This window comes from Monodelphis domestica, chromosome 1 (genome assembly GCF_027887165.1).
Source record: "Monodelphis domestica isolate mMonDom1 chromosome 1, mMonDom1.pri, whole genome shotgun sequence".
Lineage (NCBI taxonomy): Eukaryota > Metazoa > Chordata > Mammalia > Didelphimorphia > Didelphidae > Monodelphis > Monodelphis domestica.
Window position 1 is genome coordinate 334,661,337 of NC_077227.1, and position 26,853 is coordinate 334,688,189.

Consider the following 26,853-nt stretch of genomic DNA (forward strand, 5'->3'; position numbering starts at 1 on the left):
TTTTGTTAGAAAGCCTCAAAACTGGCTAACTTTTTCTTTAGTTCTTTCTTTTTTCTTGTGGCAACTATCAAGACTTTTAACTTAGTCTTTGCTTAGTTCTCCCCAACATTTGTGATTTATTTAGACCTCATTCTCACCTGGAATAGCACAAATGAACTCCTTTTAAGGACTTTTATTCAAGCAACTATTACCTGGACCAGCTCAGAAAGGCATTTAACAATGAGGGAGGGGACATGGAAAGAGATGGAGGCTTTTGCCCCATAGTATGATCCAATAGTAAAAATAACACAAAATATTAGATAACATTTATATAAAAAGTTAACCCAAAATGTAAGCCCTGGAAGGAACCTCTGAACTGAGAACATTAGATACAGAGCAAGAAGATGCTACAGGTGGAAGGGGCTTTAGGAGATTCAAGGGATATTAGAAGGGGATTTAGAAGATAAAATTTTTAGCACATAATTAAGTTCCTGAGTCTATATTTCATAGAGCTCCAATTCAATTTAACAAACATTTATTATACACTGATTATAAAATAAGTGTTGTACTAAATGCTGGAGATACAAAACTGAAACAACAAAATATTTGCCCTCAAATAGCTTACAGGCTACAGGAGTGGGCAGGATCATGGTATGGTATACAGACACAAACATATAAGAAGAAGATAGAGTATGAGAAATGCAACAGAAAACTTTTTGTTTGTTTAGTAGAAACAGGAAGGAAGGAAAGAAGGAAGAAAGGAAGAAAGGAAGGAAAGAAGGAAAGATCTCTTGTATCAAATAGGCCCAGTTTAGCAAAACATTGGTCACTTCCAAAAATATACTTCTTATTCTTCATATTAGTCAATTATCTCTCTGTCATGAGGTAAGCAGCATTTTTCTTTGACACTCAAATTATAGATTGTCTTTTTGAACAGAGTTTGTGTCTTTCCATTTTTTAAAACAATATTTGGTATAGTATAAATTGTTCTTCTGGTTCTGCTCACTTCACTCTGCATCAGTTCATACAAGTCTTCCCAGGACTCACTAATGTTTTTGCTTCATTACTTACAGCAAAATACTATTCCACATACCACAATTTGTTCAGTCATTCCCCAGTTGATAAGTATCCCCTTGGTTTTCAGTAGTTTTTTTTGTCACTACACACAAAAAAAGGTGCTATAAGTATGTTTGCATAAGTAGGACCTTCCTTTTCTTCTTTCCTCTTTGGGGTAGATTATATAATATTGGAATTAGTTCTTCTTTGACTGTTTGATATAATTCATTTATAGCATAATAGTATTCCATTATATTTCTGTACCACAGTTTATTTAGTCATTCCCCAGATGATAAACATCCCCTTGGTTTCCAGGGTTTAGTTTGGCTTGGTTTTATCGTCACAAAAAGTTACTATAAATATTTTAAAATTTATTTCACCTTCTTTCCCCTTAATCTCTTTAGGGCATATTATATAATATTGGAATTAATTGTTCTTTGAATATCTGGCAAATTCTCTTTTAAACATTTTTAAATGTTCTAGCAAAAAATGAGAGATGAGTCCTTTAGAGTTGGAGGGGCTAAGGTGAAACTGTTCATGGAAAAGGTGACAATATTTCAATAAGAAGAGAGATGAGAGAAATGATTTCTAGGGTTGAAGAATCATCATACATGGAGATAGAAGAAAGCAGAATGATATTGAATGGTACTTTGTAGCCCAAATGTTGGCATATATTTTCATAAAGGTTAGTAGAGTGAAATAAACCTCTAAAGCAAGGGTTTTTAACCTGAGATCCATATGGATAGATTGGAGGGGGTTGATGAATTTTAAAAAATATATTGATAACCTTTTCAATATAATTTATTTCTTTTGTGATCTTATATATTTTATTTTATGTACTTGAAAGTATTATTCTGAGAAGGGGGCCACAGGTTACAACAGACAGGCAAAGGGGGCAATAACACTCCCCCCCCCAAAAAAAAAGATTAAAGATTTCTGTTCTAAGGAGAGTTTGGAGGCAGGTTTTAGAGGCACAGTTTTCCTTTATCTTATAGGCAGTAGGGAGCTACTAAAAGTTTTTTTTTTTTAATCAAAGAAATTAAATGGCCAAACCTGTACATTAATAAGATCATTTTGATTCTTTGTTAAGGATGGATTAGATGGGAGGGATTTAAAGAGAGAGAGAACAGTTAGGAGGTTATGATAATAGTTTAGGTGAAAATATATAGAATATAAACTAAAAGTGATAACAGTAATAGTGAAGAGAAGGAGATAGAGGAGATGGGACAAAGAGAATTCTATAGTTGGGAAGGACCTCAGAAGTCATTGTTTATTCATTTGAAACCTAAAATGTATATTTGTTTTAAATTTGTGACACTCATTTTTTTTTTGCTTATCTTTGTTTCTCTTCATTTTTCTGTGCCTAATGCATCAAAGAAGAGCTGGTCTAAAAAGAATTAAGTCAATGCTCCAGCCTCACTAGTTCTTAGTAGCTATAAGTTGTCATGGCCAATAATCATTATGATGATCATCTGGTGATGAGTGGCAGGTTAAGTAAACAAAGACAGGAAATGTGCTATCACTATTAAATCCTTGAAACTTTTCCAGGTTGGTAGCTTTACTCTAGCATTGCCTTGGAAAACCCAGAATAATTTTTCAGGCTATGATCAAAAAGAGGGACTTGTCTCTTTTTAAAATTATTTCTTAGTCAGATTCCATATTTATCTGGGGAAAAAAGGGGGCCAAGAGCTAATTCTGATATAGTGACTATAAAATTTCTATAACAAAACCAAATAGCCTTGGGTTTTAGGATTTTTGATCTATTTGAACACTCTGCCTTGCATTCTCTAAATCAATGTGTCAGTGTCAATGAAGTAGGGAGGGAGAAGTTATGATGACAACTAGCTGCCTCTTTCAGAACAAAGAATAAGGACACTCATAGCCACATAGCCCTTAAAAGCTTAATCTGTAATCAAGGTAGGGCATTCCATATGGTTTTGAAGGGCCCAAAAGTGACAGGGTCTAGTAGGAAAAGTATAGAATCCAGCAGGTAGAATTTAGATTAGTTTTTAGCCTAGGCAACTTTCTAGTTTTGATTTTCTGTTTTATCCATTGTAAAAATAAGACTAGGAGCTGGAACTTTGTACACACCCATAATCCCTACATTAGGAGAGGCTGAGGCTAAATTTGGAATTCTGAGTTGTCATGAGCAAAAACTAATCCAGTGTTTGCCCTAAATCAGATACCAATAAGATAAGGTCTCTGTGGAGATTACCTATTTCTTAAGGATGGGCAAACTGGCCCAGGTCAGAAATGGAGAAGGTCAAAAAGGAGGAAGAGGTAAAGGGAAAGAGAAAGAAGGGAAGGAGAAAAGGAAAGGGAAGAAAAGAGAATTCGCAAAGATAGAGGCAGGATACAAAAACAAGTTTCTTCTGGCTCAAGAAAATATAAACTTCTTAAGTTTAGGAATGTGTCATTTGTTGCCTTTGTATCCCCAGCACCTAGCCCAGTGCCTTGCACATAGACTCTTAAAAAAATATTTTGTTGAATTCAAGTGAAATTATTTCAAGACCAGGACTCTTTCCACTAAACTGTGTAGCATCACCAACAGTGTACTTCCCACAGAAGTTTAGTAAATGTCCATCAAATCTCATATCTCCTATGAAAGCTCATTCAGCACTTTTGAACATTTCTTATAGTGGAGTATGGTCTTGTACCCCAAAGAGCAAGGAATTTGGAGTTAAAGGGCCTCAGATTCAAATTTGGCCTTAGACACTTATTAGCTCTGTGATGTTGGGGAAGTTGAATTCTTTCTCAGAGTCTCAGTTTCCTCTTCTGTAGAACGGAGACCAATAATACCTATATGTGCAGTGCTTTAAAAAGTTCTAGATAAATCTCAGGGATGACATGATGATGATGATGATGATGATGGTGGTGGTGGTGGTGGTGGTGGTGATGATGATCTCAAAGGACCTAAAGATTCTAAAGGTCTAACTTTGGGAATGGTAATTACCACTGATAAACAACTGCCCTTAGGTGTATCTATTTAATTTCTCCCTTTTCAGCAGCCCTAGGGAATTATTCATTAGCAATTCTGTTTGTAATGAATTTTCCATTAACATCCCAGAGATTTTCCAAATAATACCATTCTAGGGTGATAACTAATTCAGATTGTTAAAGGAAAGAGAGGAAGGGAGAGTATTCAGAAAAGAAGTCATTTATTTCCCAACCACTGATGTTCTTTTCCCCCTCTTTTAGATATTGGCCTCACTTCTACCAGGCTTTCAATTGATTTTAGGACCCAAAATCTCACCCAGGGTGGAGTAAGCAGAAAAGGAATAGATAGTCTATCTTAATCTTTAAGGCTAAATTGCAAACTTGGGTATTGTCCTGTAAAGTAATCCTTTCTCCCTACTTAGAACTGAATGATCCTATTGGCAAATCTCTTGTTAGAGCTAAATTTTGGGTTAAGAACTAATCTCTTCCTCCTACTCTTACTCCTCTAAAAGTAGATGAAAATCTCTTAAGGTTGAGAATACTAAAAGAAGAGCTCCTGCAAAAAGGTGTTAATGAGCATAGTGTTCTTAGTGGTCTGTCCTTTCCTGGTTACCTTCTACCTTCTTAGTGAAGGCTCCTTCTAGGAAAATAGCTAACATTTGGATTGACTACTACTAAATTAGAGAGCTGATGGGAAATATTTTAATTAGGAAGTCAAGTAGTAAACATGAACTGGGAGTATAGAGACCCTAGTTATGACATTCCCCAGTTATTCGACCTTGGACATCATTTGTCTTGAGAAAATTAGATGATGCAGCCAGCAAAGTCTGGAGTTCAAATCCTGATTCTTTTTAGTTCTACCATCTTGAGCAAATCATTAATAACAGCACTTCCCTCAAAAGATTGTTGTGAGGATGAAAGAAGATGGCATTTTAAAAATGAGATTTAGAATTGAATGATCTAATTTTAAATTCATGTACCTTTCCTAAGTTTTCCATACTTCCTTGATATTCTCTAGTTTATTCCTACCTCATATATTTCTCACACTTGACTATGAGGAAAACCCTATAAAATACTATAGTGTTATGAGTTGTTATGTGCATGTTAGTTATCATGCTCAAATAAACTGCAATAGCTACTGTCTGCATGTGCATCTATCTTTCTTTTTCCTTCCCTCCATTCAGAGGCCCCTCTTAGACCAAGCCCATTTAAAACTGATTTGGTTCAGTCTTGATGGAGCCTGGACTCTAAAGAGAGAGTTTGGATTCTTTTCCTCATGTTCTCTGGGTTTTTACATTCCCAATCCCAAAGCCCTGAGGAAAATTACTTAAGCCATGAGGATAGATTTTTATCTTGATTCTTCCCAAAAAAGAGAGGCGTAGAAAGAACTCAATAAATAAATATGTATAGGACAGCTATTTATTTCATCCACAGGGAAAAAATCCCAACATGACACAGTAACATAGCTATTATAGTACTCTCCCAGGAAGTTCACATCTTAAGCTATTAAGGTATGAAGCAGTTTGTGGGATTATTAAACTGGTATTTCATATTTTACCTTGAAACTGTCCAATAATTCCTTCCAGGTCTACGTCTTCTATCCTCCAGAACTAGGTTCATCCTCCTGAAAACAGTCCTCTTTTTCAATGCAGAAATTCTTCTGTCTGCTAGTTAGTTCTGATTGAGGGACAAAATCATCTTTGCACTGACCAATCTCACAAGGATGCCCCTAAATCTGGACAGAGATCCCTCTTGGGATTCCGGGTTGGTCGCCTAAACTCAGGAAGAGAGAGAAAATAGAAAATACTGTAGCTGAAGATCCAATCTCAGACTTATTTAAGACACGGTTGAGGTCTATAACTGCCCTATGCTCTTTTTGCTAGGATGGGGGAAGTTATAAATTCCAGCTTCCTCCCTCCAAAGAAGGTCTCAAAAAGCCCCAACATGCTCTCTCAATGGGAAAAGAGAGAGCCAGAAGGTGAAGTCACTCTCTTTTAGATATACTAAATGAGTCATTTCCATGCCTCTTTTAAAAAAATAAACAAACTCATTCCTTCTTTCTTAGAATTGATACTATTGATACTAGTTATTGGTTCCAAGGCAAAAGAGCAGTAAGGGCTAAGAATATTTAGAGTAGCTAGCAAGTACCTGAGATGATATTTGAACGCCAATATCCAAGACTGACTTTCTATCCACTGAGTCCCCTAACTGCCCCTATTAGGCCTCTTTGACCATAGCTTTGGCAAAACTTCTCCTGCTACTCTTACCATCACATTTTGGGAGGCCAAAAGGACCACCCAAGGTTTGCTATATCATTCAAAGTAACAAATTCCTCAGCCTTGGGTCACATTTTCCCAGAAGTAGGCAAAGAACAGCCTCATCCCTCTGTGGGGTATGCACCAGACTGATCAGGCCATGGGGCCTGCTGTTTACCTCTTTTATCCAAGTAAATACAAGGTGATTTGAAAAGAAGGAGAGCTCTACCAACTGAGGGGATCAGGAAAAGCTTAAGAGGAGATGACACTGATAAAGATTCAGAGGGAGAGCAGAGGAAGAAATGTAGTCATGGAAGACAGCTGGGGAGGATGCCAGGAGGCTCCAGATGGAATGTCTTGTCCAGTGAACAGCTGTTGCATTGTGTCTTTGTTTCCCCAGTGTTGATCAGTGTCTGCCACACAGTGGGTATGTAAAGGATAGTTGATTGACTGCAGGTAGAACTGACTAGATTAGAGCTCAAGCTTTCTTACCTCTCCAGCTTTTTCTGTTTATACTTCACTGCTTTTGATATGGGAATTGTTTTCAATTCATCCATAGAAAGATTCTTTATCAGTGTGAAGACCAAATTCAATTTTCTGTTTTCTCCTAATGCCCTGAAAAGAAAAATTTAGAAGTGATTTGAAAAAAATCACTTGCTTTAGACACAGATTGCTGGACATAATGATCTATCTATTTAACAAGATTTAGTATATTTTTTCCCTCCCACCCTGCCCCCCCTCCATATTTCATTGGACTTTTAGGAAATATGCCTCCTCATATTAATGATATTGATTCATAAAACTATAGGAACCATAAAGGTAGAAGGAGCCTTAGAAATCTTTTATTTTATTTTTACTTTTTTTAAAATTTAAACTATTTTTCCATGGTACATGATTCATGATCATTCCTCCCCTACTCTTTCCTCCCTCCCCCCCCCCCAAAGCTAACAAGCAGTTCCACTGGGTTATCTGGGTATTATTGTTCAAAACCTATTTCCATGTTATTCATATTTGCAATAGAGTGATCCTGTAACATCAAAACCCTAATTATATCCCCATCGAACTACGTGTTCAATCATATGTTGTTCTTCTGTGTTTCTGCTCCCACAGTTCTTTCTCTGGATGTGGATAGCATTCTTTCTCAAAAGTTCCTCTGGATTGTCCTGGGTCTTAGAAACCTTTTAGGCCAATTCTCTCATTCTTGTTCAGTCATGCCCATCTCTTTGTGACCCTATTTGGAGTTTTCTTGGCAAAGATACTGTTTGTCATTTCCTTCTCTAACTCATTTTCAGCTGAAGAAAATGGGGCAAACAGACTTTTGTGACTTACCCAGGGTCACATAGTTACTAAATGTCTTAGGTCAGATTTGAACTCAAGAAGATGAATCTTAATGATTCCAGGCCTGGTGCTCTATCCACTCTATCAGCTCTATCCACTGTATCACCTAGCTGCCCCATTCTCTCATTCACAGGTGAGGAAACTGAGGCCTAAAGAGATAAAGTGCTAACCATAGCAGCTGAGGACAAGCAATCTGATGAACATCGGGATAGCAATAAAGGCAAAAAAATCATATAACTTTGGAAAACTTGTGTGTAAATTTGTTGTTGGAATGAAATAAAGATAAAATTTAATTAAAAAACAAAGGCAAAAAACTACTCTGGAGCCCACAGTCTAATGGGAGAGAACTAAGTCAACAACTATGTGCAAACAAACTATATGCTGGATGAAGGAGCAGCTAGGTAGAGCCAGGCCTGGAGACGGAAGCTCTAGGTTCAAATTTGACCTCATATACTTCCTAGTTGTATGACTCTGAGCAAGTCTCCTAACCCCAGTTGCCTAGTCCTTACCACTCTTCTGTCTTGGAACCAATACTTAGTATTGATTCCAAGATGAAAGGTAAGGGTTTTAAAGATAGACAGACAAACAGATGGACGGACAGACAGACAGACATGATGAACAGACAGACAAACAGATGGGCAGGCAGACAGACAGATGGACGGATAGACAGATAGAAAGAAAGAAAGAAAGAAAGAAAGAAAGAAAGAAAGAAAGAAAGAAAGAAAGAAAGAAAGGAAGGAAGGAAGGAAGGAAGGAAGGAAGGAAGGAAGGAAGGAAGGAAGGAAGGAAGGAAGGAAGGAAGGAAGGAAGAAAGAAAGAAAGAAAGAAAGAAAGAAAGAAAGAAAGAAAGAAAGAAAGAAAGAAAGAAAGAAAGAAAGAAAGAAAGAAAGAAAGAAAGAAAGAAAGAAAGAAAGAAAGAAAGAAAGAAAGAAATGTAGGATGAATTGTAAATAATCCCAGGAAGAAGGCATGAGAATTAAGGATGGCTGAGAAAGGCTTCTTTTTTTTTTAAATTTGTATCCTCTTTGTTCCTTTATTTCTTTCTTTTTTTTAAAATATATTTTATTTGATCATTTCCAAGCATTATTCGTTAAAGACATAGATCATTTTCTTTTCCTCTCCCCCACCCCCCATAGCCGACGCGTAAGTCCACTGGGCATTAGATGTTTTCTTGATTTGAACCCATTGCTTTGTTGATAGTATTTGCATTAGAGTGTTCATTTAGAGTCTATCCTCTGTCATGTCCCCTCAACCTCTGTATTCAGGCAGTTGCTTTTTCTCGGTGTTTCCACTCCCATAGTTTATCCTTTGCTTATGAATGGTGTTTTTTTTCTCCTGGATCCCTGCAAGTTGTTCAGGGACATTACACCGCCACTAATGGAGAAGTCCATTACATTTGATTATACCACAGTGTATTAGTCTCTGTGTAAAATGTTCTCCTGGTTCTGCTCCTCTCGCTCTACATCACTTCCTGGAGGTTGTTCCAGTCTCCATGGAACTTCTCCACTTTATTATTCCTTTTAACACAATAGTACTCCATCACCAACATATACCACAGTTTGTTCAGCCATTCCCCAATTGATGGGCATCCCCTCGTTTTCCAGTTTGAGAAAGGCTTCTTGTAAAAGGTGGGATTTTATCTGACACTTAAAGAAAATCAGGAAAACTAGAAGAGATGAAGAAGAGAGTTCAGACATGGAGGGTAGCCAATGGAAAGGCCTGGAGTTGGAAGATGGAATGTCATGTGTTGGGGAACAGCAAGGAAACTAGCATCACTTGGATCACAGAGTAGGTAGAGGAGAGAACCTAGGTATACTGACTCCTAGTTCTGTGCTCTTTAAATCCCAAGTGTTTCTGTCTAATTGATGTACCTCTAGGCACTCTTCCAAGTGTTGGCCTATGTCCCATCAAACCCCCAAACCACTGATTTGAGCTTAAGCTATAGCTGGAAGCAATTCTGAGTGTTTCCTTTCTGAGAGAATTCACATTTCCCCAGAGAAAGAGAAGAGAAAGGTCAGGAAGCATGAGAAGAGAAGAGATGTTACTCAACGGGACAGTGGAAAAAATGGGCTAGCTATCTTCATGCTCCCCCTCTACTTCTTTTATCATTTAGGCAATGTTTTGTTTTCAGAAGTAAAGAAAGAAGAATGTTGTGGGAAAACCTCTGGATAGAGTGTAAGGAGACTGGGCTTCTAATCTTAATAATGCTGTATAGGCAAATTACCTCATCACTCTGGGGTTGTTTCCTCATCTGTAAAATGAGGGGGTTGGGCTACATGATCACGGAGATTCCTTTCAGTTAAAAAAATTCAATGATTCTATCAAACCATGCTTTGGAAAGTCCCTCTCAGAGAGGGGAACTGACATGATTTGATGGTTTGGTGGCAGAAGGAGCAAGTCAAGTGGACAAGAACATAAGGAACTTGACCTAACTTGAAGCCCCAAATTGTTCGACTCCCCTGGTCCCACTCAATCCAGCCTGAGGAACTATATTTACTCTGTGCTACAGTTTCCAAAGTCAGTTTACAGACTGGGATTCTTTTAAGGAGTGGTAATGCCATTCTTTCTGGGAGGTGTGTGTGTGCATGCATGTATGTGTGATTGCATATGTGTACATTTACTTAGAAGAAGGGATGCATCTTTTACTTAAAAAAATGTATTTTAACTTAAAGAAAACCCAAAATCCTTACCTTCTGTCTTAGAATTGATACTGAGTTTCTATTCTAATTTAGAAGAGCAATAAAGGTTAGGTAATTTGGGTTAAGTGATTTGCCCAGGGTAACAGAGCTAGGAAGTGTCTGAAGCCAGATTTGATCACAGGTCCTCCCAACATCAGGCCTGGCACTCTATCCACTGTCCTTTCTACCTGGTCTTGGGAATGCATTTTTTTTCTTTTTTTTTTTTAATTTAGAATATTTTCCCACCCCCATCCCCATTCTTTCCTCCCCCCTCCCAAGCTGACAAGCAGTTCCACTGGGTTATACATGCATCATTGTTCAAAAACCTATTTCCATGTTATTCATGTTTGCAATAGAGTGATCTTTTAACACCAAAACCCTAATCATATCCATATCAAAGTACGTGATCGATCATATGTTTTTCTTCTGTGTTTCTGCTCCTACAGATATTTCTCTGGATGTGGATAGCATTCTTTCTCACAAATTCCTCTGGATTGTCCTGGATTATTACATTGCTGCTAGTAGAAAAGTTTATTACGTTTGATTGTGCCATAATATAACAGTCTCTGTGTACAATGTTGGGGATACAGTTTTTTTTAATTATTTATTTATTTAGAATTTTTTTCCCATGGTTACATGAACATGATTCCTCCCCTTTTCCTTTCCTCCCCCAGCTGACAAGCAATTCCACTGGGTTTTACATGTATCATTGTTCAAAACCGATTTCCATATTATTCATTTGCAATAGAGTGAACTTTTAACACCAAAACCCCAATCATATCTAGGGGTACATTTAAAAATACATATTTATTTATTTTTGGTTACATCTGAGTTTGAAGCTATTTCCTTCCCTCCCATTCTCCCAAACCCACACAAGAAAAGACCAACATTTCCTACACACACATGAAAGTATACAATACAAAACTAGGACAAATACAAATATATAAAAGTAAGAGAATGTCCTTGCTTAGTTGAGCCTGAGACTGGATCTTGAGTCCTTGGCTTCTTCTTTCCCTGTGTACAGGTGACCAAGTAGCAATCCTAAAGGATATATATATATCCACCTCTTGCAACTCTTGAGTCACTGAATCGGGTACAGTTTTTTTTTTTTGGCGGGGGTGGGATGAGGGGAGAAACTCCCTGCAGCTGTATTTTCAAAGGAGATGCTCAGTTACAGGATGATAAGACATACATGTCTTTCTCATCAGAATATATAGACCTTGAGTTGCTGATAATAGTACAATATGGGACTGAGATGAATATGAAATGACTGTCTCCTGGGAGTTTTTCCTACCTCCTGGAAGAATACAATAGAGGTGATGGGCTAGGGTTTGTTTCAAGTATGTGTTTATGTATGCCTAGGAGTACTTTGGATTTTAAGCATTTCTTTTACAATAGAAAAAATAAAATAGCTGTCCTATACCAGATATCTGCTTCATACATTGAATACCTTTTCTAGAAGGAAGGGAAGATAGAGAATGAGCATTTATATAGGACCTACAATATGCCAAAAACTGTGCTATGTGCTTTTTACAGATATTATCCCATTTGATTCTTACAACAACCCTGAGGTAGTTTAGATGAGGAAACTGAGGCAAACAAAAGTTAAATGACTTTAGCCAGGTTCACAAAGTTAGTATCTGATGCTAGACTTGAACTTGTATATACTCTAAGAGACCTTGTTAATCCCTTTTAGGGGATACCTTTGACATGAGCCATATCTAAACTTTAAGAGATTTCCCCTCCAGGATTTTAAGGTGAAGGCACAATACGCAAGAAAATGAATTCAAGGAAAAGCCCGAATCTTCTCTTTTTTGTAATCAGGCTCCCTAGGGACTAGATTCGTATCTATGTGGGTCCCAAACATGGGCCAGTTTCATCAGGATAAGGGCACTCCTTGAACTGTGAGTAATGTAGACTTTACTACTCTTCATGAATTCTCTGTTCCAGCCAGTCTGGCGTTCCTGTTCATTTTCACACATCATGGTCCATCTCCTCTCTCTATGTCTTTGCATAGGCTACTCTTATGCTTAAAATGTACTCCCATCTTGGCTCCATTTCTTCAAAATCCCAACTTCCTGCAAAACTCAGCTCAAGCTCCACCTCAACCAGACCTAAACTGATCTGTCCTCCCCAACCCTAGTCCCTTCTGTTCCGCCCTTCCCACCAACTACATTGTGTTTATTTTCTCTGAATTATGCACGTTTATCTTTGTAACATTGTCTCCCTGATAGAATGTAAACTCTAAGGAGCAGAGATTGTTTCATTTTAGTCTTTGTATTCTCAGCACCTAGCTCAGTGCCTAACAGAGTAGTGGGCTAATAAAAGCTTGTTAATTGATTACAGGCCTGGAGATGACTTTGTATCAGCCTTTTGCAGATCAGCCTGCCTAAAAGAAGAAAGACTCATTGCTAGAAGACCGACCAACCAGATGACAATTTCCTTTTTAGCTACAACAGTTAGGGAAGGCTTTCCATCCAGATTGAAGAGTGATTGTAATCCACTTCCATTAAAGGAGTTAACACATTTATGAGATCAAGGACTTGTCAATGCATTTAGATACTGCATTAGAATTCAATATTTCAAAAATTCTCTAATTTCATTGTTGTGAGTCCTTCCTCCTACTATATGGCACCCCATCAACATTTATTTACAAGTGTAAATGCAACAGCTGGGTAAATATTTTAAGAGACAACCTTCTATTGCAGAGACATAAGCTTGAGTCTTACTCCTGACATTCACTGCTTTTGTGACTCTAAAATCCTTATAAGGATCAAATAAGATGTTAAATGTGTAGTGAAGGCAGCCAGTAGCACACTAGATAGAGAGAGCTAGGGTTGTAGACTGGAGATCCTGGGTTCAAATGTGACCGCAGACACTACCTAGCTGTGTGACTCTGGGCAAGACACTTAACTCTTAATTGCCTTGCCCTTATGACTCTTCTGCCTTGGAAGTGATACTTATGATCAATTCTAAGACAATAAGGTGTTTTTTTAAAAAAGAATTTTGTGAATCTTTTTTTTTAAAATGGCCTTTGATCAGTTGTCATTGAAACATCATGTATTAATTACAGTTCCATAGTTTTATATTCTATGGTTTCAAATTAATTATATTTTGAGATATTTGTTAGTTCTTAAAAAAAAACACTCCACCAGCCCCACCACCAGGGAATAACAAAACCTAGATTGGAATCACCATGTCAAAGAAAGATATAGAATAGGAAAGAAAATGCATTGATCTGGGAATGAGGACATCTGATGGATTATATTCTCTAATCTTATAGCAAAACTGATGCTATAATATAGCTAATGTTTACATTTTGTTGTCCAATCATTTCAGATCCCTTCATGACCCTATTTGTGGCTTTCTTGGTAAAGACACTGGAATAGTTTGCTGTGTCATTCTCTAGTTCATTTTGCAGAGGAACTGAGGCAAACAGGATTAAATAATGTAGCCAAGGCCACACAGCTAGTTAAGTGTCTGAGGCCACATTTGAACTCAGGTTTTCCTGACTCCAGGTCCATTGGACTACCTAGCTGCCCCAGCATTTATATATTATTTAGTATATCAGTACTATTAGGAAATCATTTCCTAATTGTTAAAGTAGAAAGTCTTTTCCTGATCTTCATTCTTTTTAACCATGCTGCAATTTTTGATACTCCTGATTCTATACCCTGCCCCCTTCCCCCATCCTTCTCTTTTTAGATATTCTCTCCTACTTGAGTTTTTGTGACACAGTTCTTTCCTGGCTCTCCTCTCACCTGTCTGATTAATCCTTCTCAGTCTGCTTCTGATCCTTCTCTGTCTCAGGGGATCCCTGAATCCCTCAGCAAAGAAATAAAAAATCATTCCTTAGACTGGTAAGAGAAACCATATATATAATTCCAGAAAGAATATATTTATTTATTTATTTCTGGAACCAATGTCACATGTGGGACCCTATTACACAGGCGTTTCCCCCCTTACATGTGTGTGAACGTCACAGAAAGGACTGAACCTAAGCATCTTATATAGGTGAGAGTCCATTTATACAGGTATATAGTTTAGCTTTGTATGTACTTTGTACAGGGGAGCTTAAAGAAATAATGCTGCAATAATATTCATAGTATATTGGGGACAGCTAGCAAAGTGGCTCAGTGAATAGAGCTAGGCCTAGAGAAAGGAGATCCTGAGTTCAAATTTGACCTCAAATACTTTCTAGCTCTGGGACCCTGAACAAGTCACTTAACCCCCATTGCCTGGCCCTTATTCTACCTTGGAACTCATACTTACTATCAATTCCAAGTTAAAAGGTACAGTTTTTTAAAAAGCATATTGTAATATTATATAGTATAGTATAGTATAGTATAGTATAGTATAGTATAGTATAGTATAGTATAGTATAATATAGTATATCTTCCTGGGTTTAAATCTGGTTTCAGACACTTATTAGCTATGTGACTCTGAATAAGTCATTTAACCCTGTTTGCCTCAGTTTCTTCATCTGTAAAATGAGTTGGAGAAGGAAACGGCAAACCAGCCAGGATCTTTGCCAAGAAAATTCCAAATAGGGTCACAAAGAGTCAGGCATGACTGAACAGCAATAATAACAAACATCAGAGAGTACAAGGCAATATGATCTATGTAATTTATTATTTGTCTTAATCTTTATTATTAGTCAGAAAGGAGCCAGGAAAGGAAGGCAACTGAATACATTTCAATCCTTAGGATAAGAGTTCATAATATGGGGTCGGAAAACATCTTTACATATTTTTGGTAACTGTATTTCCATAGAATTGTTTCCTTTCTAATTCTTGGTATTTTATTTTATATGCTTAAAAACATTAACTTTTGAAGAGGGGTCCAGTCATCCTCAGGCTGCCAAAGGGGTTCATAAAAATGGTAGAAACCCCTTTTAAAAACATCTCTTGAATATCATTCAGAATATAATTGACTCATCAATCAATTAATTATTCAGCATGCATGGGATATGCATCAAGTCCTCTTCCATCCATCCATCCATCCATCCATCCATCCATCCATCCATCCAATCAGCCACATTTATATATAGTCATCAAAACATTTATGTTTAAAGGGAAAGACAGTCACATGTACTGAGCATTCCAAGGGAGGTTAAAAATATCCGGGCCCCCCCCCCCCCGCCCTGCAGCAACTCATTTCAGAGATTGAGAAATTGAGGTACAGAGAGAGGTGACTTGTACAAGGTCACACGACTGACAAATGGTAAAAGAGAAAAGCAACAAGTATAGATTATATATAAACATATAAAAATCTAGAGGGGTAGGTTTCTCTAGGAGTTTGGTTATGAAAGAAAGGAGAGCGATAGACTGATAACTTGAGGGATGGAACTATTCAATTAAAGGCTTTATAAGGATAGGGGATAAGGCATGTTTGTGGGGCAGCTAGGTGACACAGTGGAAGGAATCCTAGGGCTGGAGTTAGGAAGACCTGAACTCAAATATGACTTCAGAAGTGAGTCACTTAATCTCTGTTTGCCTCAATTCTCTCATCTGTAAAATGGGCAGAGAACAATAGGACCATTACTTCACTTATTCAGACAATATGCCTCTAATTACACTGCAAAGTACCCAGAATAAAATACAGTGGCAGCTAGGTGGTCCACAACAGCAGCTGCCTTTCATAGGTATTGTAAAGATCAAATTTGACAATAATTATTAAGCACTTAGCACAATGCCTAGCACCAGAGATAACAATACCTTCAAAGGGAACACAGACAGAGGGGGCATGATATCAGAGGAAGGACAGCACAGGGCATTTTAAAAGGACTGAGCTGAACAGTAGGGGTATGCTGGGGCAGAATTTTGAGTCCTAGGCAGTTTATGCCTTGTGGGGAAAACTCCCAGCCTCACCCCACATATGTTTTCACATTCTAAAGGTCTGTTCTACTATGGGTGGAATTTCACAATGACTCCATTGCATAACCAGAAAGAATCTAATAATTTCCCTGAAATAAGAAATAGGATCTATTTCTCACATATATTCAATCTTTATTTTTCATCATAAATTACTATGTAATGATAATAAGCAGATACCCTTGGTTATACTCTGAAGAGGCCTTTACTGAAGGGCCTGAGCATTCTGGGGGTTATTTTAAAAATTATTACAAGTTTGATGTGAGCACAATCACACTAGTTTAGGCACACTTGGAAAGTGACTTTTTGAAAGTTCTGAAATGGCCACTGCTGAAATCAGTACGTGGATAGTTTTACAATAGCATAATCAAAAACGTATGCTAGTGTCTCGAAAAGCACTAAGGATATTTTATGATCCAAATCATTCCTGGACTCTAGAGTTTCACAGTGAGTCTTGTCATTATTTGGGATTAATTTTTTTTTTTACTTCACCATTTCATTTGCAAATTCTGTGTTGACTTACTAAGTAGTGATGAAAATGAGTAAATCCACAAATGTTACAAATGGAGGGGAAAAAAAGGACTTGAGGGAATTGTAAAAAGAAATGTACGATATCATGTAGACATGACTTTTCTAGCTCAGCTGTCCAGTTTTTGGCTCATGAATCGAATCCCCAAACTATCATTACTATGAACAGACTACTTTTCCCATAATAACATAAATTAGAAATAGCACAAAGATATAGAAGAGGAACTATTATGATTTTAACTGAAGACCTGCTAGACTAAAATAAGATTTTTACTGGGCAAGTGAAAGCTATCCTTAATATGTCATTCATCAGTTTTTCCTTTTCAATATTGGCCATGCCTCTATGTCAACAGCAACAATTGTCTTGGAAAAGTCAATCTGGTCTTTGTAGATAGATTTAGCAACTGAATTCAGTCAAATTATTCTAGAGCTGATCAACTGATGATCACAGAATCTTGGAATTGAAGGAGTCCTCAGTGGTCATTTAGCTCAACCCTTGTCAGAAGCATAAATCCTGTCGAAGACAATTTCTTGGCACCAAGGCATTCAGTCATCAACAACTTCTATTGAAGAGTGCTTGATTTTTCACTTTGATACAAATTATTTGGAAGTTCCTCCTTTATACTAAGTGGAAATTTGCTTTTTTGTTTCTTCCTAAGTTCTACCCATTGCTTTCTAGTTCTGCCCTCTGGTGCTAAGCAGAATAAACCTTTCTCCCCACTTTCTTTCATTTTCTTATAAAAACCCTGAAGGAGATATTTGAAGACACCTATTCTATCTTCTCTAAATCTTTTCTTCTCTGGGATAATCATACCCAGTTTCTTCAACTGATTAGCATATCACATGTTTTCAATTCCCCTCACCATCCTGGCCTCCCTCCTATGTATACCCACTCCATAATTTCCCTTTTAAAATGTGGGTGCATAACTGAAAATAACAGCATGGATATACGGTTTGGTCAGAGCAGAGGACAATAGGACCATTACCTTACTTGTCCAGACAACATGCCTCTAACTACACAGTATAATGTCCAGAAAGATTATGCAAAAAAAAAAGAAGTTATTAATATGCCCCTCAAATGAATCCTAAATTAAATAAAAATCAGTTGTGTCTGCCTTTTTGTGACCCCATTTTTAGATTTTCTTGGCAAATACTGGAGCAATTTGCCATTTCCTTCTGTAGCACATTTTTTTAAACACTTACCTTCCGTCTTGAAGTCAATACTGTGTATTGGCTCCAAAGCCGAAGGTAAGGGTTAGGCAATGGGGGTCAAGTGACTTGCCCAGGGTCACACAGCTGGGAAGTGTCTGAGGCCAGATTTGAACCTAGAACCTCCAGTCTCTAGGCTTGGCTCTCAATCCACTGAGCTACCCAGCTGCCCCCTAGCACATTTTTTTACAGATGAGAAAACTGAGGCAAAGAGCAGAAAATGATTTGCCTGGGATCACACAGCAGAATGTGTCTGAGGTTAGAGTTGAATTCAGGAAGATGAGTCTTCCTGACTCCAGGCCCAGCACTCTCTACTGCACCATCTAGCCGTAGTTATTTGAAATGATTAATAATGTACACACACATACACACACACACACACACATTTATATGTAGCAGCTGAACAAATATTTGTATTTGTATCTCTTGTATTGATAATGAAGAAGTTGCTGTTGTGAATTTTATTGGCTTAAAACATTGTCTGCTCCTATGAGAAACCAATAATTACCTCTGGAAAAAAGAGCAACTGATATAATGTAAAGAACACTAGAGTGGGAGAAATAATAATAAATACCTGTTTAGAAAAAAATGATGAGGGGCAGCTAGGTGGCTCAGTAGATAGAAAGCTAGGTCTGGAGACAGGAGGTCCTAGATTCAAATCTGATCCCAGATACTTCCTAGCTGGGCAAGTAACTTAACCCCAATTGCCTAGCCCTTACCAATCATCTGCCTTGGAACTGACACCTAGATAGAAGGTAAGGGTTTTTTTTTTTGTTTGTTTGTTTTTTAAGCAAAGGAATGTCTGGCCATTGAAAGGCATAGATTCTAGTTTGGGCTCTCTACTAATCAACTGTGTGACCTTGGGCAAGTCATTTAATTTTCTTCTGTTTCCTCTTATATAAGGTGAAGGAGAAAAATAAGATGATCTTTAAGAACTCAAGATATAACACTCAATAATTTTTGCTCCATTTTATTCTGTCCTATAGTCTCTCCTGGTTCTAGTGTTTTATGAAAGTTCTTTTTTTACCTTTGCCATTTCCCCCCATGACTTCTCTACTTTCTACATTTGACTCACACTCTCCTTGACTTTATTTTTTACCTTTGCCAGTATACAATATGTGTCTTTAAAGTAGTGGTTTTTTAACAAGCAGACTAGAACCTAGGCATCCAAATAATTTATTTGTCAAAGTAGTTCCTTTGGGAAGTTGCATGCTTATTCCAAAGAGGATGCAATTATTTGAGCCATATAGTTTTTAAAACTTTCTCTCAGGATGATACTTATTTGAATATGTAAGTTCTAGTATACTTGTTTTAAAAAAAAATCTCATTGCTTGGTGGTCACAATCCATATATTACAATGTGGTTTCCCTTATGTTTTTGGAAATGTGGTCATCAGCATTGCATCCTAGTAAGAAGTTTTCATTATCTTTCCTAGAGTCTAAGGTGATTTAATGACAAACCATCTCATCCAGGCTTCTTTAAACAGGGCAAAAATGTTCAATGGAAAAGACACCAGAATGCCTTTAAAGGAACTGGATTTGATTCCTGGTTCTAACCTTTCCTCCCTACAAGTCATTCCCCTAAATCTTAGTTCATTCTTCTGTAAAGTGTCTATAATAGCACACTTCTCCCTTCAAGGTATTGTTGTATGTGTATGGAAATCCCTATGTAAATTTGAGCTCTTTCTGAATTTTTATGGAATCATCAAGTCTGAACACTCATTTTACAGATTGGGAAACTGAGACCCTAGAGAGGTTAAGTAATTTACCCCAAGTCACACAAGGAACTGACTAGCAGAGCCATAATTAAAATCCAGTATGAAATTCTACTTCTTTAGCTACTGAGGTAATTGTTCATTAAATAAACTTTCCAATGTGGAAACTCCAAGCCAATTCCAAAACTAATCATTCATTGGATGGGTTTTTTTCTTTTTTGAGTTTTGTTTTGTTTTGGAACATACCTTACACATTGTATTGGTGTAAGGGAGGAGCCAAAATAGTGTCAACACACTAATAACTAATTACTAACTGAATATTCCTACCCAAAATAATGCTTTCCAAGGATTTTCTCAAAGTAAGGAGCTGGCAGTGATGAAGCATTACATTTCGTAAATCAGTTATTTTCCCATCAGCTTTGGAAGTACAAGTAACCCGGAAAAGATTACCCTTATTCATTTCAGAACGAATTCAGAGATTAGCTTGGAATGTAGGACTAGAAGGGAAAAAAGATTATGTCCTCTTTATATCTGGAAATGTATCCTTTTCTGTTTGCTGACCACAATATGATGTGTTGGAATGCATAAGAAACATAAATAGAACACCTCCTCTCACTCCTTTCAGCACTGGCAGAGGCCTTTCAATGCTTCTATTTTCTTAATTAGATTTCACTGTGGAATAATCGTCCTTATTAAGAGCACCTCAATTTGCCATAGTCTCTAAACTCCATATTAAGAAATGTGTATGTGGAGCCTTGTTAGCTTCTCCCTCCCCTTTCCCATCAAATACCTTGAAAAGTTAACAAAAGGGGCAGTGTAGCTCAAGAAAGTCTGTTTATGACAAAATGACATATACAATAAATATGAATTTTACTACAGCAACAGATTGAAATTATATAGTTCATTGAAAGCTCCTTCCAAGTTCAGTTTTCACCCCAGCTTGAGCACACAGGAAATAAACACATTGAACTGTCTGGCACCAAGCAGCTCTCAGGGACCTGGTCTGTCTACCACTGGGTGAGCCATCCATCCAATCAACATTACAAGGTTTATTTATGTGAGGCAGATATATTAGCAATAAATGGATTTATTCAGTAGCCCTTCAGATGCAGACAAAAATCACTTGGGTGGAGGCTGCCTTGAGACCAAGTCCCCAAATTTCCCTTCCTTGCTAAGAATGCGGCCAATATCAGAATTTTCGACAAAAGTTGTGGTTGGAGCACCATTGATTAAAAAGTCCTTCATTTAAAGTATACAATTGGGGTCCAGAATTGCATGAACTGAGAATTCTGCCCTGGGTCTGCATAGAACCCAATGGTTTCTGTATCACAAGACCGTTTTCTGATGCTAGATTCCTAAGCGATACCTAGATTTTTAAAAAAAATACCAATTTGTGCATCTGCCTGATAGGCTTGGATACAAGGCATAATTTAATGTCATGCAAGTCAATCCTAGCCAGCACTTAAGTGTCCTGACAGGGAGAAAGACTGACAGAGGATGTGCTTTAATGCTATGGTATCAGCTATTTCTCTTTGAGAGTAAATGACATATTCTCACCTCCTTTGCAGCTTTTAATTCCAAATGGACAATACTTTTGAAATATCCTCTTTTTCTGAGGCAGCCACTTGAAAGTTGAAATGTAGCAAGAGTGTAATGTTAGGTGCCAGCTTTCTGAATTACAGGGTGACGGCTTTAGCTGATCCTAAAAAGCAAGTGTCTTTTTATACCGCATAAAAGGCTGAAATGTTTACATATCAAAAGGCTATAGGCCAATTTCTGTCAAAATTATACATGAAGTTAAGCAGTACAAGCAATTTATTTAAACACTAGTCATTGTAGAAAAATTCAAAACCATATGCTCTTTTAGCAGTTTTTCACAAATGCATTTGACCCATGACTTGGCAAGACATACAAGCTTCATGATTTACTCTAAATTTCAAACCCCCTTGACATTTAACTAAAAGATCTTCATTAATAAGGTTTATATGAATGAAAACTTTAGAAGCTGATATTGTTAGCGGGAAGCTCTGGGAACTGCTTATGCATTTGGTCTAATTTTCAAATGACTGACTTTCCTAATCATTTCAAGGGAAATTTTCTCAGAGAACAAATTATCATCATTTACAATGTATGATTTACCAGAGTAGTGGTGTAATCATTCTGAAACAAACTTGGGTAAATGCGATAGCTGAATTCAAGGCAAATGCAGCTCTAGAACAGACCAAGCTATTTTCTGAGGTTTTCTACTGAGCTCACCCTTCTTTTTGTCTCTCTGAGTGTTACCCTAAATTTTTTATTGTTAGTGTTAGTGTTGGTGGTTGTTGTCATTTTTAATGCCTTCGTTTTTGGTCCAGACCTGTGATTTCATTGGTATAAGAAACTCCTGATGATATAGGAAATTTCCAGATGAGGAAATCTCTTGGGCTAATGAAATACAGCAATTGTGCTACCATTTATAGCCTTAAATGCCTGAATGCAATGAACAGTCAAGTGACTGACTCAAGATCCCATAGCCAGTATTTATCAGAGGTAGGACCAGAACCCAAATCTTTCTGACTCCATTTGCTACTCTAAAATACTTCTGCTTTTTCTCCAAGAAGGAGGAAAAAGAGAGAAACAATGAACTTAACAAAAACTTTTCAAATATTGAAACCTAATAGAGGTGATCAAAATGATCTAGGAACAAGATGAGATGACTATTATCCTTGTTGTGCCATCTGCTACTGGGTTGTACCAAGGATGCTTTCAGTGACCCTACAGAGAATGAGTTTATATCCAATTTTTTTAAACTAAAAAAAGTAAATATCTCCTCCAGGGCAACAGTCCAAAATAAAAGCAAGATAGTTATTTGTCCTAGGACAAATCTCATAGGGAAAAAAAAAAAACTTGAAGAGATTAATTATAATAGCAACTTGTCTCAAGGCCATTTCTATCTGGACCTTGTAAAAATAGAAGATCAAGAGAAAAAATAATAGTCGTTTACATTTCTATAACCAAGGCATTTTCCTAACAACCCTCTATTCTATTATTATTATAATATTGTTATTATTGTTATTATATTATCCCTAGTTTATAGATCAGGGAACTGAGACTGAGATCAAGTCATTTGGCTCTTCCCATAGAAAATGACACAAAGAATTATGGTAGCTAGTTTTTGTTTTTCCTGTACAAGTCTGTTGATTTTCTCACTATCTCTTGATTCTTCTCTCCTAAGAGATTTAAACCTCAGTGAATCTGATCTCAGTGATACCCGGTGCCCTTTCCCCATTCCTGTCTTTCTCTGAGATTCTTGGCTATGTATTCTTCTGAAGCTCTATGTATTATGAGGTTGTGTGCGCCTATCAATTGCATATTTTCAAGAATTAGGTAAAGAAAAAGTGAAATTGTACTCAGGTGTCCTCATTAAGAGATCTCTCCCCCCCCCACACACACACACAAGCAAAATGTCTGGAAAAATCAATTAAAAATTAGTTTTGAAGAGTTCTCCTTCCCACTCCACCCCAAAGATAAACCAGGACTCACAGAATATTGGTACTGTCACCCTATTTAATCCACAGCTCCTGAACTTGTTTTCCACATCCATTAAGCTTCTCTCCCAGAATCCACCCCAGAGACTCCCAACTCCTGGGATAGACAGGTCTGTCCAGCAGATGCCCTGAATTCACAGAAACGGTATGTACCCAGCTGGGGGACAAGAGGAGAGGATTTCGAGCCAACAGTACTCACTTTGGAGGGTAGCACTGAAACAAAATGATTTGCTTGTCTCAAAGAAGTCCTGCTTTCCCTTAGACTCTGCTCAAGTCCTACCGCCCCTCCCCACCTCTTCACTAAAAACATGCCCTGGGGTTTAGATACATTATTCTTTAATTAGGGGGCAAGTGAACCCTACTTGACCCCAACAAATTCACGGGCAAAGACGCCATTTTACCTCCTGAAACAATGTGCCAGATTTATGTAAATAGCATCAAAATCTCCAATTGAACATTTTTGATTATGAAGAGAGATCTGTTTTCGGGAGCTATGGAGAGAATGATGAAAGCAAAGTCCTTTATAAGAGAAGTTGGGGCGCCCACAGACTTCGTTTTGACTGAGAACAGCGGGGTGGGGAGGGGGAGGCAAGAAAGTGATGCTGGGGCGAATAGTTTTTCTCCTGATAGAAACATCAGGTCAGAAAAGTGTGTGAATGTGGGGGCAGGGGGCCCACAACTTTGTTGCTCTCTGTTTTAAATCACAGAAACAATTTAATCTAACCTTTATGAATCAATTTGACTATGGCCGCTGCACAAAAGAGACTTGATAAACTGAAAGGCAATATACCTGATGCATTTTGTATCTGCTGATCTATTCTTTAATATCTTAAAAATGAGGAATATTACCAGAATGACTGACTTCTCAACAAACACATTTTCATAGACTTCTGCATGGTGATTGCTTTGTATGAAATCGTGTTTGGGGGATAATATTGAAAATCAATGCCCTGTTTACTGTATTTCTCATCTAACAGCTTGTCGGACCCGTCCCTATACTCCGCTTTACATGCATCCTCCCCTCATGCTGAGACTTTGCAGTAGTAACAAACAATTGCTTAGCAACACTAGGTAGGACAATTTGCTTGAGTTTCATTTGTTATTCCAATTTCACCCTGACGACGCGGGACAACTGATTGTTTATTTAGCGCATTTATGACTTTTGTAAGTTCTCTTCTCTGGGAGGGCGAAAGGAAAATTCGCTGCGGGAGGAAAAGGGGGTTTTCGCTTGCAAACTCCGACTCCCCGGAAAGTTCTGCGAAGTTGGAGTGAAGGAGGAAAGGGGACCGAGACTTTGCCCTCTAACCTTATGGTGAGGAGAGGGCAGAGGGGAGGTGGGCCGGTAACTAAGGCGTGAATTTTGCCACTGATCTAGAGAATTTTTCCCTCCCAGAGTTGAGAGCCAGCAAGTCCGAAGTCGAGAAAAAAAAAAAGTGCGGTTGTCCCAGGCTGACCTAGTGACCCGTGAGGGCGGCCTCCTGCTCCTAAAGAGGCGATCAGTAATAAAGTCTAAAGTAAATTCTCCCCACACCTTCACTCCCGAACAGCACTAACCCCTGCCAGGGCGTTATTCTAGATAGCTATTCGTTTCCGGTTCTGCTGGTAAATTATTTGCCCTGGTATGGTAGAATAAAGGAGAGAGGAGTAATTTCATCGAAAAGAACTGAAAAAAAAAATCCACTTGATTTCTCAACTGCTTCCGTACATGAAGGACAATGAGATAATGTATGTAAAGTACTACATAAGAGTCAACCATTGTCATCATCACCATCATCATTCTTAGGGGGAAGAGTGAAGACTTGGAGGGAAAAGAGTGAGAAGAAAGCAATATTGCTAAATGACAAATTTCTCGAATTTCTATAAATCGTTTAGATTTTAAAGTACTTTCCCCAAAATAGCTCTGTGACATAGGTAGTTCCATACGATTTCCCCTGTTTTATAAATAAAGAAACTGATCTCACAGAGGTTAAATGACCTGCCCAGGGGAACTCAGCTAAAAAATGGGAAACTGCTTACTAAAAATCAAAGTGATCTTTTACGGGAAGAAATGTGCCCAAGTGGGAGGAATTTCTCTGGGTTCTGTCTCCGAGTTCTTCCAATCCAACCTCACCCCAACTCACAATAGGATTAGGGCGGACTGGAGATGATTACCTAAAAATACCGAAAAAACGAGTTAGGGTCTTCAGCCAGTATCCATCCTCTGGATCATTCTACTAAAATGATGTCTATTAATTTTTCTTTTAAAAAGGGAAATTTATTTGTGCGAATTACTATCGATTTGCCTCTTTCACCAATGGCCAATTTGCTTTAAAACCTAGGAAAGGTCAATGGGGAGCATGGGTCGAGAGTAAGACACGATTTACATCGACTGATAGGAAAAATAAAACAGACTATCTCCAGAGAGAGAGCGCGAAAGAGAACGCGCTCGAGCAATTTTCTCCCCTAGATATGACCCTGAGAGGCACAGTTATTTCCCTCCTAGGGGACCGGCCACACCAGAGCTTCTCGATTTCTAAAAGTAAATTATAAAATAAAACGCTTTCCTATTTACAGAAATACCTCCAAAACCCCCTTTCACCTTCGCCCAGAAGAACAAGCGGATTCCGAGGCTTGCCTGTGGCTGTAGTTGCGCTCACCCTGCCGGGGAGCCTCGGGCTTGAAGCTGGAAAGGAACGTGAAGTATTTGAGACTACACTCTTAGCACGAGCTCTGAATAGGGGACCTACCGCCAGCCTTTGGCCCGATGCAACCTCGGAGAGAGGCGGTAAGTAAGGGCCTGAAGGAGTTCTGAGAGTGCACGAAAATCTCCCCTTGCCATTACAATGATGCTCAAACGCCCATTTAATTCAGCCTTTTGGGGTTTAATCCCGGTCACTCCGGCAGTGTCAGGAGTTAGGGAACCCCTAACCCGTCTACTTTAAACTAGCTACTACTAGATTCCAAACTCCCTGCCCTTCCATCTGGCAACTCTTCCCAACCTACTTGGAAGTCACTTCTGACCTACGCATCAGAAAAATAAGAGATATTGTTTAATTATCTAATAACTATTGGTTTAAAAAGCAAGGAGAAATCCGGAAAACCCATCTAGATACTTTAAGGTGACCTTCGTGGCAAGGGAGACAATCACATTTAACACGTTCGCTGCCAACGCCGAATCCTCCAGATCACCATCTCCTTTCCCCGGGTCGGCGGACAGTCGGGTTGGCCTAGGGCAGGCACGGGAGTTGATCCAGTTTGGTTTTCTGGAAGCACTAATAATCTCAGTCTTTGATGGGCAAAATCAATTGAGCTTGGCCAACAAAGGCTAATGTTTTGCTTTCGTTACACGTTACAATTTCCTACCTTTTCTGACGCAGCGTTGATGGGGTAAATAATCTAATCTGATTCAGTCCACCTCCTGTGGATTCTGAGGGCCAGTCGTGACAGACCGAGGATTGTGCAAATCACTGGGCAACCTGCTGGTGGGGGAGCTCGGGGCTTGTCAGTGGAGAAGCAGGCGACTTTTTGAGGGGGAGTGTAAGCTTTGTGAAATATTGTGTGCTTGGATCCCTAGCAGAGTTTGGAGAGGTGGGGGTGGGGGTGGGGTGGAAGAAGATTGTCAGAGTAGGGGAGAACTTCCCCCCGCCTGCTTCACCCTATAAGGAGAAACTGACCTCTAGATAAAGAGGGGGAACCTCCAGTGTCCCCCGAAACCCCAATATCCTTCACATTGAACTGGAAAAGAAGCATCACTGGAGACCGCCTTGGTAAAGATTTCAA

At 38.3% G+C, this 26,853-nt stretch overlaps 1 long non-coding RNA gene across 1 annotated transcript; it reads right to left on the reverse strand.

The window, feature by feature from the left end:
- Positions 1-5,390: 5,390 nt before the first annotated feature.
- LOC103106100 (uncharacterized) lies at positions 5,391-26,621 on the reverse strand. The gene is made up of 3 exons (XR_457680.2): positions 26,437-26,621; positions 6,720-6,842; positions 5,391-5,745 (listed from the first exon to the last, which is right to left on the reverse strand). It is a non-coding gene; the product is annotated as an uncharacterized LOC103106100 (long non-coding RNA).
- Between the last annotated feature and the right edge of the window lie 232 nt (positions 26,622-26,853).